Source organism: Uranotaenia lowii, unplaced genomic scaffold (assembly GCF_029784155.1).
Source record: "Uranotaenia lowii strain MFRU-FL unplaced genomic scaffold, ASM2978415v1 HiC_scaffold_615, whole genome shotgun sequence".
Lineage (NCBI taxonomy): Eukaryota > Metazoa > Arthropoda > Insecta > Diptera > Culicidae > Uranotaenia > Uranotaenia lowii.
In genome coordinates, this window is record NW_026598551.1 from 2,537 (window position 1) to 18,789 (window position 16,253).

The following is a 16,253-nucleotide window of genomic DNA, read 5'->3' on the forward strand; positions in this document are numbered from 1 at the left end:
TCGGTCACATAATTCATGACATGGCCTTCCCACCGATGCGATAGGCAGTGTTTCGCTGCTAGGCCGGCTATAGCATATCAAACCGAGTTGATCCAATGGAGGAAGGAAGAAGGAAAGCAAACACGAAAGTCGGTCAAAAATTTAAATTCATAATGCGATTAAGTAACGTAGAGCGCGTAGTGAGTGTTTGTACCACCCCGGTAGGCTAGTGGTCTGGCAAGTTCAGCTCAACCAGCAAGTAATCGTAATCGAAGCGATGCAAAACACAGCTGGTCGTCATCATCGATGTGCGAAACATGTTACGCACTATGGTCCCATTTTTAGTAGCACGTCACTTATCATCCACCCAAACAACGTCTTCACCTACACCCATGGGCCATGAATCATCGTTAGAGTGATGATTTTACAGTTTCCTTTTTTAATCGTCTTCATCTGGTTAACCCACAACAACAAAACCAAACCAACGAACCTCGTAACGGTTCTTGTGTCAAGTCGGTAGCTACCCAATAATCGTAATCGACAACCATTATTTATCAGTCGATAACCCATCGATTCCGTATCGGCCCTTCTCTAGTAGGCTAACGTTGCTGACATTGTTTTTGTAGCAGCAGCAGCAGCTGCTGCTGAATTCTTCCCAAGCCTCCTCAACAACCCCAAAGATACAATTAACGGCTTTCACCGTCGACTCGAGCGAGCGCTCTCTTCTTCTGTCGCTGCTTTCACCTCTCTCTTCCGGTCTGTTTCTGTCTGGCTTGTTGTGTTGTGTTTTGCTCCCGCTCGGTGATTCCGCATTCGTGTCGTCGGGTCGCGTCGAGTCCTCAATTCTCAACCTCAACCTCTTGAGAAGAAGGTGTTTGAGCAGCAACAGAAGAAGAGACCAATTAACGATTCAATGTCATTGCCAATCGATTGCTTACGATGAGTTCGTGCATCTACCAAACCGATTCCGATTCCAGATTTGCTCTCCTTGCGCTCGACTGTTTGGAGACACTGCTGTGTTGATCATCGTTTGATGTCTTTAGTTATCTGTTCTATTGCTTGCTACTACTGTTTTGAAACGACAGCATCAACAAATTTTCACCACCGCTTCTTCCAATTCATTTCGGAAGGATTACACACTACCTACCTATGTGAATTTTTTCGCTCTCTTTCGCTGTTTCCTCCAGCCACCGGAAAGGTGATGCATTTTTTTTTCTTTTATCTTGATTGATACCGCTCTCGATTGTGGCGGTGCGGTTCGGCGGTGATGATTGGGCGGTTTGTTTCCATCCATGTGTTTCTTTCTTTTCCTGGGTGGATACTCGACAGGTCGTCGTTTTTTGTTGTTGTTGTTGTTCGATAGCTGCAGTTTGGCAGATTCCCTTTTTGCACCGACTGCTTTAGGGCTTCTCCGAAACGGAAAAGAAAGTCGTCCAGTTTCCCCTCGATATTTCACATGATTTCTCCCGGTAAATTCTTTGGACGCTTGTTTATTTTGAAAAGTTTTTTTTTGTATCGACAAACGAAAGTAATCGTACTACCTTGGAAATAATCTCAGTAGGTCTGTTTCTGTTGTTGGAACATGGAAATTTTCTGGTTGGGGATTCCAAACGGGAAGTAGGCATTGGCTTGTTTGCTATTAACACGTGTAGCATTTTTGAAAGCTTTTCTCTCGTAAACAAGTGTAGAATTTTCGTGAAGATGACCGTAAATCAATTGAATCGATTTTCATCGGAGACGAATTTCTGAACTCGGGAGTCTTAGAGTTTTGCCTTTGGAAACGTTAAAGCGGTGATTCAGGTAGTATAAAATTTGTTTTTGTTGACAAGTTAACCCAAAATATGAATTTACTGCACAAAATCTTCTTTGCGATGATCAGTTCGGTATTGATCGACGGGGCTGAAAATTGCAGGCAGATTTCCGCTGCCTGTGTGTGTCCAATTTAAATCGCGGAACCACCAACCAGTCAGTACCTGGCGCGCGGATACGTTGCCCGGAGTCGCCAGGAAATTGTGCTCCGGTTTTTAGTTTTTCGACACCGGAATTAATTAGTGGCTATTAATAACAACAAGTCTGAGTCAGCCGGCTGCGCTAGGAGGTACGATGGGTACGCGCAGACAAATCAAGTCAAGTTAAGCCGTGTCCACGCCGCTTCTTCGCTGCTAGAGGAAGAAGAATTTTGCGCCCCTTTACGACATTCTCTTCCTTATGTTTCGTTGTTACGAGTTGCGACAGGTTCAAGCACCGGCTAGCTGTATGCTAATGGATTCGAGTTCTCTTCGGCCCTCCGGGCTACTAATATTTTCCGTTGTTTATGGCGGCCTGTAGGGCTATGACGCTCGAAGGCAAATTTCGCAAATTCGGCAGCTTATGGTCCTGAAATATCTATCGCTTTATTCACTCAGTTTTAGGTCGCTTAATTTTTAGGATAAATTATGTGGCCCGGTTTGTGTGCCTTTCAAAATAACCATCATCGACGAAGATCATCATCGACAATAATCGAGTGACACGAAGAACGACGCTCCCAAGATTGAAAGCGGAAATGGCGAATAAAATTTAATATTTCAATTTTCGGCTCACTATTCACTCCGTTCGCCACTCCGTACTTGGAATGCTCGATCGCTGCGGCTATAAAGCACCGTCGTCGTCGTCGTCTCTGATTTTCGGTCCGCCATTTATCTTGGTTGTGCATCTTTCACCGTCGTCGTCGTCCTGCTCTCTGATCTACCGAGCGAGTAGGTATAGCATGAGACATGCCATGCCAGTCATGCTTAAGGTGACGGCTGTTGTTGAGGAATTTTTGTGGTATAACCGTTGTGTTTTTTTCACGTCTGCTTCCTCTAATTAACTTGTCGGTCGATTTAAAATAATAACCGACCATTTTTCGGCTGCGGTTACGTGCGTTTGTACCAAAAGACCGAGAGAGGAATGTGAACCTACACTATGGCGCTGTGTGCATACATTCGTATGTAAAGCGGATTAAAATTTGCGCTACCACACTACTGGAATCCCCAAAACCGGATGTGAGCTGACTTACGGCTGACTTCGGAGCAGGATGAGGAGAACAGAAAAGCAGATCAAAAATCAATTTCCTCAATTTATATCACCGACCGGAAATTACTCGTACTAAATCTATAAATACCGGTGGTGGTGGTTGTCCTTTGCCGGTACACTTTCCAACGAACGGGAGAGAGTTGCGATGATGATGACGACGGTGAGACGAAAGTTGGAGCACACTTCCGGCACCCAGAATCCCCCTGCATCGACCGCTCTGCGGAAAGTATTGGTACTCCCAGATACAGACAAGCGAGAGCCAGGGAGAAAATGAGCGAAAGGGGGTTTTGCTGGCTGATGTAGAGTTTATAAACAAATGCTCGCAAATGTGTGCCCCCCGTTCCGTATCAAATGTTGAGCAGTAGGCGTGCTCAAAGCGGAAATGAAGATGTCGAAAAAAAAATCGCTAATGTTTTTTTCCTTCCTTCACCTGACATATTGTTATCATTGTTATGCATTCGAGGAGTATGGAGAACGTGCATAATTTCCCAATTATTTTAAAATTTTAATAGATTCAATTCATTCATGCATTTTTTATTTATTTCAGAGAACAAATTCGAAGGCGATCAACAAAGATGGTGTTTTCAAGTGGACAACATTGATTGAATTCGGATGGTCAACAACGCACGTCAAATGTGGTTTGATTTTAGTAAGTATTTCTTCGCTGGAAGAACAAACGATAAGCTTTGGCAGTGCTCGATGAAGAATTGTTTGACTCACATCTCTCCGAAAACAGTCGGAAGCAGTAGAATTTCACATTTCTTTTCAGGAGCGAGAAGTGGCGCTATATCCAAGGTCAAAGATCTGAGATGATGGTGCATATAAATCCAATTCTTCATTAAAACGTTTTTGAATTCTGCTTTATAATTGAAACACCGTTCACGGAACAATTTTGAATTTATATGCAAATGCAATTTTCCAGGATTCACACCAAGCAACATAACAAATTTTAGGTATCGTGCTCTCACCATAAACATTTAAATAATAATATTTTATTATCGAAACGTATGGTACTGTTTTCTACGTTACTTCTTCCCCTGTGTTCCTGTTGTCTCTGCACAGTGGACCCGGCCTAAATAACATGAATAATATTTTTACTATTCACCGGAATGCCGACAAGATCTGGCTGCGCATGTATCATAAGCATAAGCATAACATGTAGTAAATAACTTGTTAATCTGACATGGAATCGACTCAGTTCCCGAAAGTTTCCTGTGAAACTTTGTCAGAGTCCATATCAAATCTGCTTTCTCAAATCGATCCAATTCATCTCAACTGGATTAAAGCCGTGAGTTGTAATTTAAGACTGTGATGTCCATTGGACAAAAATTCCATTTGATTTACAACCCGCCAGATGCAGAGAAAACCCCACAAATAAAAATGGCAAAGTCCCCGGCAAACAAAACAACAAAAGAATACGGGGAGAAGATTCACCCCAATACGGCGATGAACCAACACACCCACATAACAAGAAGAGACACGTACCCATTAACCGCGCCGCGCACATTACATTCTGCCGAGGTCAAATTGCAAATAAGTTATTTCCGGCTTTACAAACAACGACGAAGACGTCGACGGCACAACGGTGAAGTGAGCGACAGACGTTTGCTTTGCTTATGGACGATTACGTTGCAGAAGAAAACAATCACAAAACACAGAGGCGCAGAGCGAGGAAGCACGGCAGCAAAAAAAAGAGGTTTGCGGATCACATACGAGCAGCAGCAGCAGAAGACACAACCAACCCAACCAAGTTGAATAAACCGCGCGCGGAACTTCGAGGAAACCGTTCCCGGTTCATACATGTCGTATAGCGTTGCTGCTCCTCAGCTGTTACGTACGACGCTGGGCTGAAGATTCATTCGAATGGATAGAAGTTCCTCGAGATGCATCTTATTCTTACGAAATGGCATACGAACCAAGAAACCCCTCTGTTGTCTGTCTATAGGTCGGTAATCGTTTTCTTGCTCCTCGGCAGCGACGATGCCGGCAGAGCGCGTGGTGTACTCAACTCGATGTTTGGTAGTAGTAGATGGTTCCTAATAGTTGAATTTTGCGAGAGAGAAAAAAAGAGTATTTCCTGTTTCGTTTGAAGCACGCGGCGAGCGAAGCGAGCAGATTTTCGCGAGTGAGTAAGCTTTATCCGTCCCAGGAGAAGATACGGAAGAACTCGGAAAAACTCAAAGCCGGCATGACTCGCTGTCGTAAACCTAAAGCAACAGCTTGCCGGAGAGCAAAACACAAACAATCGGTAAAAGACAAAATAATGTTCTGTTCTTGGACGTGCGACGAAGGTGGTGACTGGCGGCTGGCGACGGCAGTGGCGAGAAGTCAAGAGTTTTGTCTCAAGAAGCAAGTTCCGTCATCTGTGGTGGGTGGCGACGAGTAGGGGTTTGCGTTGCGGCGGCTCGCGAAGGGTTGTTTTACGTAAGAAAACTGAAATATATACACAAAATAAGGAAAATAGTGCGAGCACACAGCCGAACGGAAAATCGCGCTTTGCGTGATTGTGCGGTTGCTTGCTTGCCGGTAGGTATTATTGTACCGTACGGTTTGGTTGGCGCGATCTGGCTGGCTGGACGAATTGGTCAACGCGGAGCAGCGAGCGAGCGTGCTGTCAAGGAAGAAGGAAACGACACATGGTTTGTTGCTGGTTGGTTGTGCGATTTGAGTCAACTATATGGCTGAAGTCGCTCGTTCATATCGAGCTTGCTTGCTCGGTGAAGGCGGAAGCGTCGCGCGAGAGAATGAATAATATACTTTTGAATTAGCAAATTCGCTTATTAGTTTATACAAGCGCGCTTGTGATTCTGTTTGGTTGCGAGGCGGCACGGCGCGGTGCGGCGCGCCCTGTCGTAAATGGCTTATGGTAATGGTAGTGGTGGTGTGCCATCAGGAAAAGAATTCGAATCCAGGAAGAGAATGGATTGATGATGTCTGTAGAGCAAATGAAAGACACTCAATGAGATATATACGGTCGTAGAAGTAACCAAGTAGCAAAGGCGCTTAAAAAAACAAGACAAGAACAGCGTGAACCAGCAGCAGTAGGAAGCGGAATCGATGCGGTTATTGTGGCGCGACTGAAGATGACCCATCAGTTAAGATCATGCCGGTCGATGATGGGTACACCAATTGACTTTGGCGAATGATGTTTTTTAAATGGATCGATTACGTCATATGTATGTTCCGAATAACGGGGACCTTTTTTGCGCTAATCATCGGCTTAGAGCAAAAGCCAGGAAATCCGTATCGAATGGGGAAAGGCGAAGGTGTGGTTTGTTAAGAAAAGATGGAACGGCGTAGGGGTTGGGTGCCTTGTCGCGAATGTGCGCAAAGAATGCAGACACGGAAATATGAGATATCCCAGGAGCGACAGCAGCACCAGCACCAGTAGTAGTTTGCGGCTTAAAATAACTGCTCGTTCACACCCGCCTCTTTACAACCAATACCGGTTGCCCGTCTCCCTCAAAGATTGCCTGAGGCCTGCAAGCGTTTTGATTTCGTGGTCGGTAAGAACCGGATCGTATGGAAACTTTAGATGATTCACGTTCTAACTGGCAGCCGGCTGCGGGGCCATGTTTCCAATAATACCGAAACAGGAAGTAGTTTTGTCTAGCTAGAGAGAAAGAGAGTAGATAGGTGCACATGGGTGGGCAGATTGTCCCGGAAAGAAATGTGTCTACGGATGTTTTATTTTATTTTGATTTCTTGGTTAAATGCGCAGACAAAATATCGAGCGAAAGATTGGGCTGCATCAACCAGAACAACAATGGACGTGCAATCATTTGTGCAGAAAGAAATCTTATTGATTACGTATGCGGAACTCTACACTCATTGGCTGTTCCGAGCTAGCGCTTGGTGGTACGAATATTTACACAACAATCACGATAAAAATCTATGGAAAAGTAAACACCCAACAAGATTAGTAAACAAGCAGCCAACAGCTAGCTGCCTACACTTTTGAATACTATTGGAGAATAGGAAGGGCGAAGCGATGCGAGAGGGGCGCGATAGTAATCGATGTATCGCTATAGAAGGAAGAACAACCGGCTTAACTGTATTTCTTGCCACCGCTGATGACGGTGTGTCGCGTACATGCCATTCTAGTACCCGCTTCTTAAAAGGAGAATGCATATACACACACCTCTCCCCTAGCCTAACCGCACTGAGTCGTTCGTCTGAGTTGAGTAGTACCTACCGACTGGGGATCGGTAAAGACAGAGGCAAAAAACCAGCGTTACTACCACTGCCGGTTCCAAACACGCTTGCCGTAGGACGGCGGCGGTGACTGGTTATCCTTGGAACGCTCGCGATTTCCGTTATTCTTTTCAAGCGACTACTACGTCGAGCGAAGCCGAACAAAAAAAACGGGTAGGCAGGTAGAAATACTAACCGTAGTCTGATGGCGTTTTGGAGGCACGACACGCGCAGCATAGACATACACGCACGTACGGAGACGGAAGCCCGTTACATCGCCAGAGCGCCAATTGATACGCTTATTGATCTCGCGCTCTGGCTCTCGTTCACTTTAAAATTTAAGTTAATTTTAAGCTTCCATTTGAAGAATGACTTTTTTGAATGGCTCAAGATTATTCCAGCTTTGTACGTTTTTTTTTACCTTCCCTAGAGATTCCATCTCTAACAAAGAAGAGTAGTTCGCCGAAAATGAATTCTAACGGACAGCTTCTATATTAGAAAAAAAAAGTGCTTCAGCTCTGTTTTTTATTCGGTGGTTGTTAGCACAAAGGGAAAGACTTCTCCTCTGGAAAAGGTTGAATGTTTCAAACGCATTTCATAAGAAAAAAATTTCCCCTCTTTCCATCCTTTCGTCGTAACCCTGTTCATGATTATCGTCCCGTCATCAGTAGCCTCAACAACCCGAAGAACGGGCGGACGAGGAACGAGCGATCAGGAACTGAAGAAAACCTGCTTTTAAATCTTCCGTGTGTCTACAACATTCTTTCTTCCATCCTCCATCCAGAATTTGATTACCATAGCTGAAAAAACGGCGTCCAGCCATCATACATAACCTGTCCGGGGTCTAGGTTTGTTTTCGTTGTTGTTATTCCTTTGAACAATTTTTTGGAGGAGGCGAAATTTAAATCTTAATCTGCGTATTCTCTTTCGAAGCCAGGTTCTCCGGATCCACAGCCCTGTTGTCGTGGATGCTGTAGGATTTTTTGGTTTTTTATTCTCCTAGGCTGGCTAGCTAGCTTGATCGCGCTCTGCCTTATGAAATGTGTTTTGCGCTCGCAGTAGGCTATGTTGTGTGTTGGGCGGCGGCGATGCCAATCGTTGACGGGATCTTTAACCTTGAAATGTCAGTAACCTCGACTCGGTAGTGGTTTTTCTTCATCTTCTTAATTACTGTTGGCAGCAGCCAACGACGGTTGGCTAGAACAGGAACTGGCCTGTTATTTCTCTTCTCGCAAAGGTACAACCCGTTCCTTAGAAAATTACTGCTTGAACGCTTGATTATGGGCGCTTATCAGTTATGGGAGGCGAACCCCTTACGCCGTTTTTTCCCTGCTAGGAGAAGAAGGAGTTGATGAGCATACACGGATGTGATTGATCGAGTAGTAAACAATCGGTGGCTATAGACTTTCTCCCCATAGTAAATTTTTCGCTGACGTCAGTGCGACTGACAAGTCGATTCCAAAAAGCAAAGGTTCAGTAGTAGTAAGTAGCTCTGCTGCTGCTCCAGTAGTTAGTAGATTGATCGAGGAAAACACCGATAAGATAGGAACACATTCGCGGACAATACGGAAGCTGATAAGGAAGCCGTTTGCTGTTGATAGCAGCGCCCAATCGAAAACGGTGGATGGCCGGTCGGGTCGGGATGGTCGATGGCCGCCTGGACTGGACTGACTGACAGTGGCAGCGCGGCTGCAGCAGGTTCGGGTTTTTCCTGGTTGGATTTTCTGAGATAACATTGTGTGGGATAAAGGCCCCCGGAACTACACCCACTGTCGTCAGGTTATTGTTTGTTTGGTTTCTTGAATTGATTCAGCTGATTGAATGAGGGAATTGATGAAGTAAACACCGGGAAATTTGATACAATAAAAGCTCATTTCAATTTCACTTAAGATTTGTTTTAATAAGTGCTTCACTAAAACTGTTAAAAGAAATATCAACAGTTCCATCAGAGATGTTTCAGGTCAGCTACAATGTGCCACTGGAGATCGAGGCGGAGAAGGTGATTTCCGAGAAAGTTACTTTCGATGCGGCCACGAGCCACACTAAATAGTTTATTTTCGGAATGGGAAGCCTCAGTATCTACACACGGAATGGATCAACGTGTCCACCTGGAAGAGAAATCCTGCACAGCTTTGTGATGGAACTGCTTGTCAAGAAGACTACTCTTTTCACCACACCACTGAAACCTGCGTTGATAAATTTAGTTTCAAAGTCTACTGGTTGGATTTTGTTTCACGGTTTTACTCGAAAAATGTTTTGGATTATTTCAATAGTCTTAAGAACGTCTTCATTTCAAACCCTATTTCGATAGTCTCACCTATTCACACATAACAAAGTCGACAGCAGAGAGTACCAAAGCTGATAACGACTATTCGGTTCCTGTTTATTCTTGGAGATGTGAGTAAGAATGTGACACTTAATCGCAGCAGCCCGTCAAGTCAACCGCAAACGATTGCAAACTCATGCTGTCATAAAGTTAATTGTAGAAAACGCGTGTACTTGTGTGTATTTCTGTCTACGGGAGGACAATTGTTGTTATGACGGGATCACGATAATTACTTATTTTTACCGTTTAGCGCAGCAAGGAGAACGGACGACAGTTTAACGTTATCTATCCGCCTGGTCCAGTCGGTGGACTCGTCTGTTATTCGCAATTATTACCGGGAATCGAAGTAGAGCATGCCAAGTGCTAATCCGGCCTGGCCGGATCCACTGATAGTGAGTGCCTTTCAAAAGGGGGTTGTCCACATTTGTCGCAAAGATACCGAACAAGTTTTCGAGGCCTCTAAGTTGAAGAAAGGGCGCCTAGCGCGCGTTAATCAGCTGATTCTCGCGACTAACAAGTTTTGCTAGCTGGGCTCGCTAGCCGGCTCAAATTATGCAATCGAGCAATCTCAAGAGGGCTACCACCAGGCGTCGAAGACATTGGATATATGGAACGGATAGTATAGGAGACGACACACAGGACGCATCAGCGCCTCCTTGCCCCGTTGCTCGATTCGGTTCCCGGTTCCCGGGGGGAACAATTATGAGTCAGCCATATTGAATTTCATTGGAAGGAGGTAGCGGACACATTGGGTAATTTGAGCTTTTGCCCGTCGTCGGACGGATCGATCGACACATGATTAGCGTTATTCTCATAGCCTACTAGTACTTGTTACGATTGCTGGTGCGGTGGCATCGACGGAGTTCGATAACTGAACAGTAATCGGTTTTTTTCTGTCCCGTCTGACAACGACCAACAGTAAACGGTTGGTTGACGATAAACGTCAGTTGAAGGGACTGCTAAGCAGGCGGCGGCGGCACGATGTGTTTATGCTGCAGTCAGTTAACTCAGTATTGCATGGGTAGCGGTTCTGTGCGGCGATGTGTGTGACCGACCATCACGAAGAAGCTCAGCCGCGAAGTTTGCTGAATCAGCAGCAAACGGTGGCTAATAATTTTATTAATTGCACTTTGACCGGGCGCGCAAGCTTTGCATTTTGCTGCCTTTTTTGGGTAGCAACCTGTGGGGTGATTCAAGCGGATATTCTAAATTTGTAAACATTGTTGGATCCTTGTTGTTTGCGGAAATAATGGAAAACGGAAGCTGTTGACAGCGTGGTTTATTTATATTAATTACTCCATGTTGGAAGTTTTTAATTTTCTTTCTTTTTAGGGTGATGTTCCGATTGAAAAAAAAACATGAGAAAATTCAAAAGGTTCGATTACCTATAGAGGGTATTGTACTCTTTCGTCGGACTAACTAATGTAATAACAAGTTGTGGAAAGATGTGTTGTTGTGGAATCAATTTAATTTCTCGTTCTGGAAACCAGACTACAGGACGACCGGAGACGAGAAAGGGTCATTGTGCATGGGAAGAGAAATGGGAAATCATGGTGTAGAACCCGAAAACTATCCAGCAGCCAGCCGCATCATGCACGGCTCCCGAGAGTTAGAAGGAACTCAAATTTGGAAAATCATGTTCCCTACAGTTTTCGAACAATTCGAAAGACCCCGGCCCCGGGGAGGTGGCGTGGAGATTCTTCCATTCCACCTTCTGTTGGTAACCATCTTCGTGGCGATTAAAATTATCACAAATTTAAATTCCTTTCCTCCGGGACCCTGGCTAACTCTTCCACACACATGAAGATGACCTTAGCAGGAGCATCTTTCTCCTGTTCCTCTTTCTAGTATCTGCATCATCAACATCAAGAGCAGCAACTGTTTTGTGTAGCTTATTTCGCTATGATGTTTGCGCCTTCTTATTAACCTCCACTGTGTTCCGTTGCGTTCATTCCGTTGATTTGGTGGTTGGTTGGTTAGCAAACCAGATGAGGCCGTTGATGATGATGTGCCACATTCTGGCTGGATTCAGTCAAACGGGCGGAACTTGCCGCCGCCGCGGTCCAGCCAGACCGCATCCAATTTCTCTGCCGCTGCTTCCCTTCGCTGTCCCGAGATTGGACGCGGGGATACGACCGGAGGAAAAAAAACTTCAAATCTAAAAGGTAAATAACACTTTACGAGCATCATCCATTTCTGGCTTCTCTTCTATGAAGAAGAGTTGAGTCTGAGGAGGAGGAAGAGCAGGAAAAAACCCGAAAACTGTTTGGGCTTCGTCTTTTAATTCTTGGATGCTTTCTTCAAATAGCGTTACCAACCTGGAAGACGGACAACGACGACGGAAACACCGAAGGGGGGAACACCCGGGAAGGATGGACAACGGATGAGGACAAGCTTCGGTGAGATGAACCCAAAAAAGTGGAGAAAACGTTTTACGCAGCATGGGATGAAAAATCGTTCCTCAAAAAAGCCAAAAAAAAGTAAGCAGAAAGAAAGACCTCCTTTTCTGTTTCGGGTTGGTTCTTCTTCGGCTGACCAGCAGAGCCGTTTCCTCCCGAGACTAAAGCCTCTTTTTCGGCTTTTCGTTGTACGGGGTCTCTCTGGCTCGAGTTGAATGAAAACAAAGGAAGATCTTACATTCCAATGATCATTTTTTTTCTTGCTCGATTCTAGGGTCTACTCTGATGGTCGCTTTGGTACCCCGAACGATCCGATCCGATCCCGAAAAACTCTCTGGCACAACACAATTCGGTAATCTTAGAAGAGATCCTTCTTTTTGGTGTTGTTTTTTCTTCGTTTGGGTCCCAAGATGAAATTTCAAGACCTGTTATTGTCCTAGCCTTAAGCCGGTGAAGTGAGAATGGAAAAGCTATTCACACAAATAAAGGACCTTAAATGGATCTAGTTTTGGTTGTCTATAGTTGCTTTTTTCATCTTCTCCTTTCCGAGAAAAACGAGACTCGTTCAACAACAAATCTTATTTAGGTGTTGTTTGCATCGAAGAGTTTTTTTTTCCTATTTCGATCTCTCCCTTCCTAGTTGGAACCTCGACAAAGAATAATAAATGCTCGAGTTGAGCAAAGTTCAATTTTTGACACTTTTTTCATATAGGCCTTCCTTCTTAAGTCCTCGATCGATTGCAGCTGGTGCATCGATCAGTAGAGATCCGGCGGAAAATTGACGCTCCGGTTTGTTACTTCTAAGTAAACTTCGTCAATGTTATTCTAGTGATTCTAGCTTTTTCCGTCCGTTGGTGTTGTTGTTATTTTTTCAGTGTATCTATTTTCCCAAAAGTTCCGCCCCTCCTCCTGTACTCGACATCGATTGGTCTCCGGTTTTGTGAAACACAAAACAAAAGTCATCACCGGACAACGATGATCAACGATGTTTGAAAAAAGGAAGTCAGTTGAAATATTATTTCAACAAACAATCGTTTTTTTCTGGGTTGGTTTCCTCAGAAATATTATTCTTTGCGGCTTTTGACAGGCTTAACTAGGAAAAACGTTTGGAAGCTGTTGTTTGATTCGCTGTAAGGTTTTCGGTGGTGTTTGTGAATTGTTTTTTTTTTTTTTTTTTTTTGAAAAACACCTCTATTTTCGAATACAAGCTAACAAAACCAAAAATCTGAAACTGGAACTTTCATAGTCTTAACTTTTTATCGATTCTTTGCGTTCTGTTCAGTAGTAAGTTTAACGTTTAACCATACAAAATTTAAAAATTGATGGTGGACAGAAATCCTAAAAATTGGTCCTTCGAGCAGGCTATCAATCCACAATCAGAAATGGCTCAAAAATACAAAATTTAACACTTGGAGCTGTCTGAAACTAGATTTGAGTTTAGAATCTGTAGTCGTTATTTTGAACATTTGGTTCTAAACGTTTTTTTAGCAGAAACTACAACATTAGTCCTTCGAGCCAACTATACATCAACGATCACAAATCATGAGGTAATTTGGTCTTTCGAATCAACTCTAACTTGAATCTAAGGTCTACATGTATAATTTTTAGGGTGACTTTTAAAAGTAATTTTTCACAGCGTTTCGAATATTCAAACATGAAAAAAGACATGGTCCTTCAAGCCGGATGAAAATCCTCGATTACTAATGAAATTTTATCCTTCAACCGTCCTTAGTAAAAATGGAAGAAAAAAATTGGTCCTTCGAGCCGGCTACAAACTTGAACTAGGAAAAAAAGGCGAATGACTCAAGACATTTAATTTGTAGCAAAAAATGACACTGTTATCAATCACCACCACAGGAGTGACCGTTTTGTTTGAAGATGCAATCTGGGCAATATTTCGCGGTTCATCGAGCAGCAGCCATATAATGTTACCGCCTCAGGCCTCAGGGTAGGCCTAAAGAAGACACAAATGAGCTAGCTAGCTAGCTGCACACGAGAAGCCTCACGGTGAACTCTCCCTTATCGTTTCAATTTTTATTTCCCTCCACTGCTGACCGGCGGCGGCTAGCTCCTGATAATAGCCGCCAATCGGTCCGAGAGCTTCCACTAATCAATTGCGGATTGTGCTCGAAGAAGAAAAAAAGGAAGGTTCCGGCTCTGATGAGGAGGATGACGTAAACTTAAGTTGAGTCCGAGTCCGAGATAAGCGGCGGCTTATTGTTTTCGTTTCCACTTCTTACATCTGTTGATCGAGTGGTGCACTTTTTTTTGCTATTCAGCCGGAATTTCTAACAATAAATCTTTCGAAACGGCCCAAAACGACGAAAGCAACAGACAGAAAAAAAAGTAACGGAGGGCGCACGCGATTTTAAACATTTGCGGAAATTTGATTTCGTTACATGTGACACAGATTCCGGTCCGACAAGGCAGTGAGTGAGTCTGTGACAAGTGTACGTACGGTTGTGCATATTCCCATTTCCCTCACGGGTGCCTCCGGGGTTTTCCGACCGACCGACTGAAGGAAGGGAGACTAGGGAAATGCGACGCATGGTTCCGACCAATTGTTCGCATGTGTTACGGATGAGGATGACAATAAATGCTCATCTCGCTCGATTCAGCCAGAGTTGCCGGAAAATCCCTCCATCCCTCCGGTTAGTTGAATGACTGGCTGCTGGAAAGGGGTGCAGACTCACTTACTACCCTTCACAAACAGTGCATAGGATAGGGGGAGGGAATAGAGACCAGATTCCGGTTTCATTTCCCGGATCTGTGCCACTACACGGACAAACATTCATAGGTATAGACTGACTCGTACTCGGAATCGGTAGTTGAAGTTATGACGGAGTCGAGGGACGAGGAAACTCATTTCCGAATGTCTCCCTCTCTATTCGAGAAGCGGTTCCGACCGAAGTTCTTGGGACCGAACTTCCTTCCTGTTGATGTTGAGGACTGAACGGACGAGGAGGGTGATGCTGTTGTTGTTGCATAACTTCAAAAATTGTTAAAACGCCTTAGGGCGGCAGCATGTGTGATGATGATACACTGTAACGAATGCGTGTGAGGGGTGCGAGGCAATCCCATGTGACACACACGACAGAGGAGAGAGAAGGACGTCTGGGCGGGCGAATTAATCGCCATACGCGACGATAGAAGCAGGAAGAAAACGAGGGAAGGGCAGGAGTAATTCATTTTCTATTGCTCGAAAATCTGTTCCGATTTTCACCCGAACGTATACCATCTACCTACTAGAAAACTAGATAGAGTGAGGGATGAACCCCGACCCAGGGAATAGGAAACCTCGTGTCAGGTGTTCCGGAGCACTTGTTCATCCGAGAAGGGGTGTAGTAGCAAGCAGGCAAAACTTTGCGACGATAGTTGTCACATGTGTCCGGAGGCTGCCATTTGAGCAGGTTATAAATAATTAATTTTCTTGTTTTTCGTCTTCTTTTTGCAGAATAACCGATTCTGAGGGATAGCCTTTTACCTAGTTGTTCGAACCGGCGGCCGAGGATCGATGTGGGAAATGCAGATTCAACTATCAATGGGTCCATAACGAAAAGCAGAGGTAGGTACACAAATGATGCGTCAACTACTTAAAGAAGGAAATAGGTGTTACCTCGAGAGGTACGAACCGATTTGGTCCGGCCAAGGAACTAGTTTCGTTACCGTTTCCGCCCTTTTTCCTCACAGTTTTCTGGGAAGGCGAACTGGATCCGATAATTGTTGGCACTTGATATTAACAACACGACGTTAAACATTTCATAAATCAATAAACTCCGAAACACAGTTGAAGAAGCATGGAGGAAAGAGTCATAAACTTGAAGAAAACCTTCAGCTCAAGTAGATTCTTGACTGATGGGAGCTTCCTTTTCCATGAGGATGAACAACGAAATGTACCTGTCATTTTCTAGGATCTCAGCGCAAAAAAGGAGGACCGCCACCGGGGTTAAAAGGTGCTATTTGTGTTTACTACCCCCGGCTCTATCTCTCACTCACTCGAAAATGGACGGAAAGCAATTCCGAAACTTGCTAGAAGATCAGGATCGCCACGACGGGGGGAGGGCAGGGCAGGGCAGGGCCGAGCAGGAAAAGATAATATTAGCATTAACGTGTGTCCTCTTTGAGAAACAACAGAAAAATCACAGAAAGGAAACCAAGAAGGGCAAATGAACAGGTGAAAGAAAAGCACTTGAGTGGATCTTGTCTTGTGTGAATGTGAAGGACACAACCTAGGACGAGATGAGATAATGCTATAAAGCTTGAGCCGGGCCGTGAAAAGAGGAAGTTCAAGAGGAACGCAT

At 44.4% G+C, this 16,253-nt stretch overlaps 1 long non-coding RNA gene across 1 annotated transcript; it reads left to right on the top strand.

Moving 5' to 3' along the window:
- The first annotated feature begins 3,580 nt into the window (after positions 1 to 3,580).
- Positions 3,581 to 15,984, top strand: LOC129760463 (uncharacterized). Its single transcript, XR_008740348.1, has 3 exons — positions 3,581 to 3,682; positions 15,407 to 15,517; positions 15,643 to 15,984. It is a non-coding gene; the product is annotated as an uncharacterized LOC129760463 (long non-coding RNA).
- Positions 15,985 to 16,253: the final 269 nt, after the last annotated feature.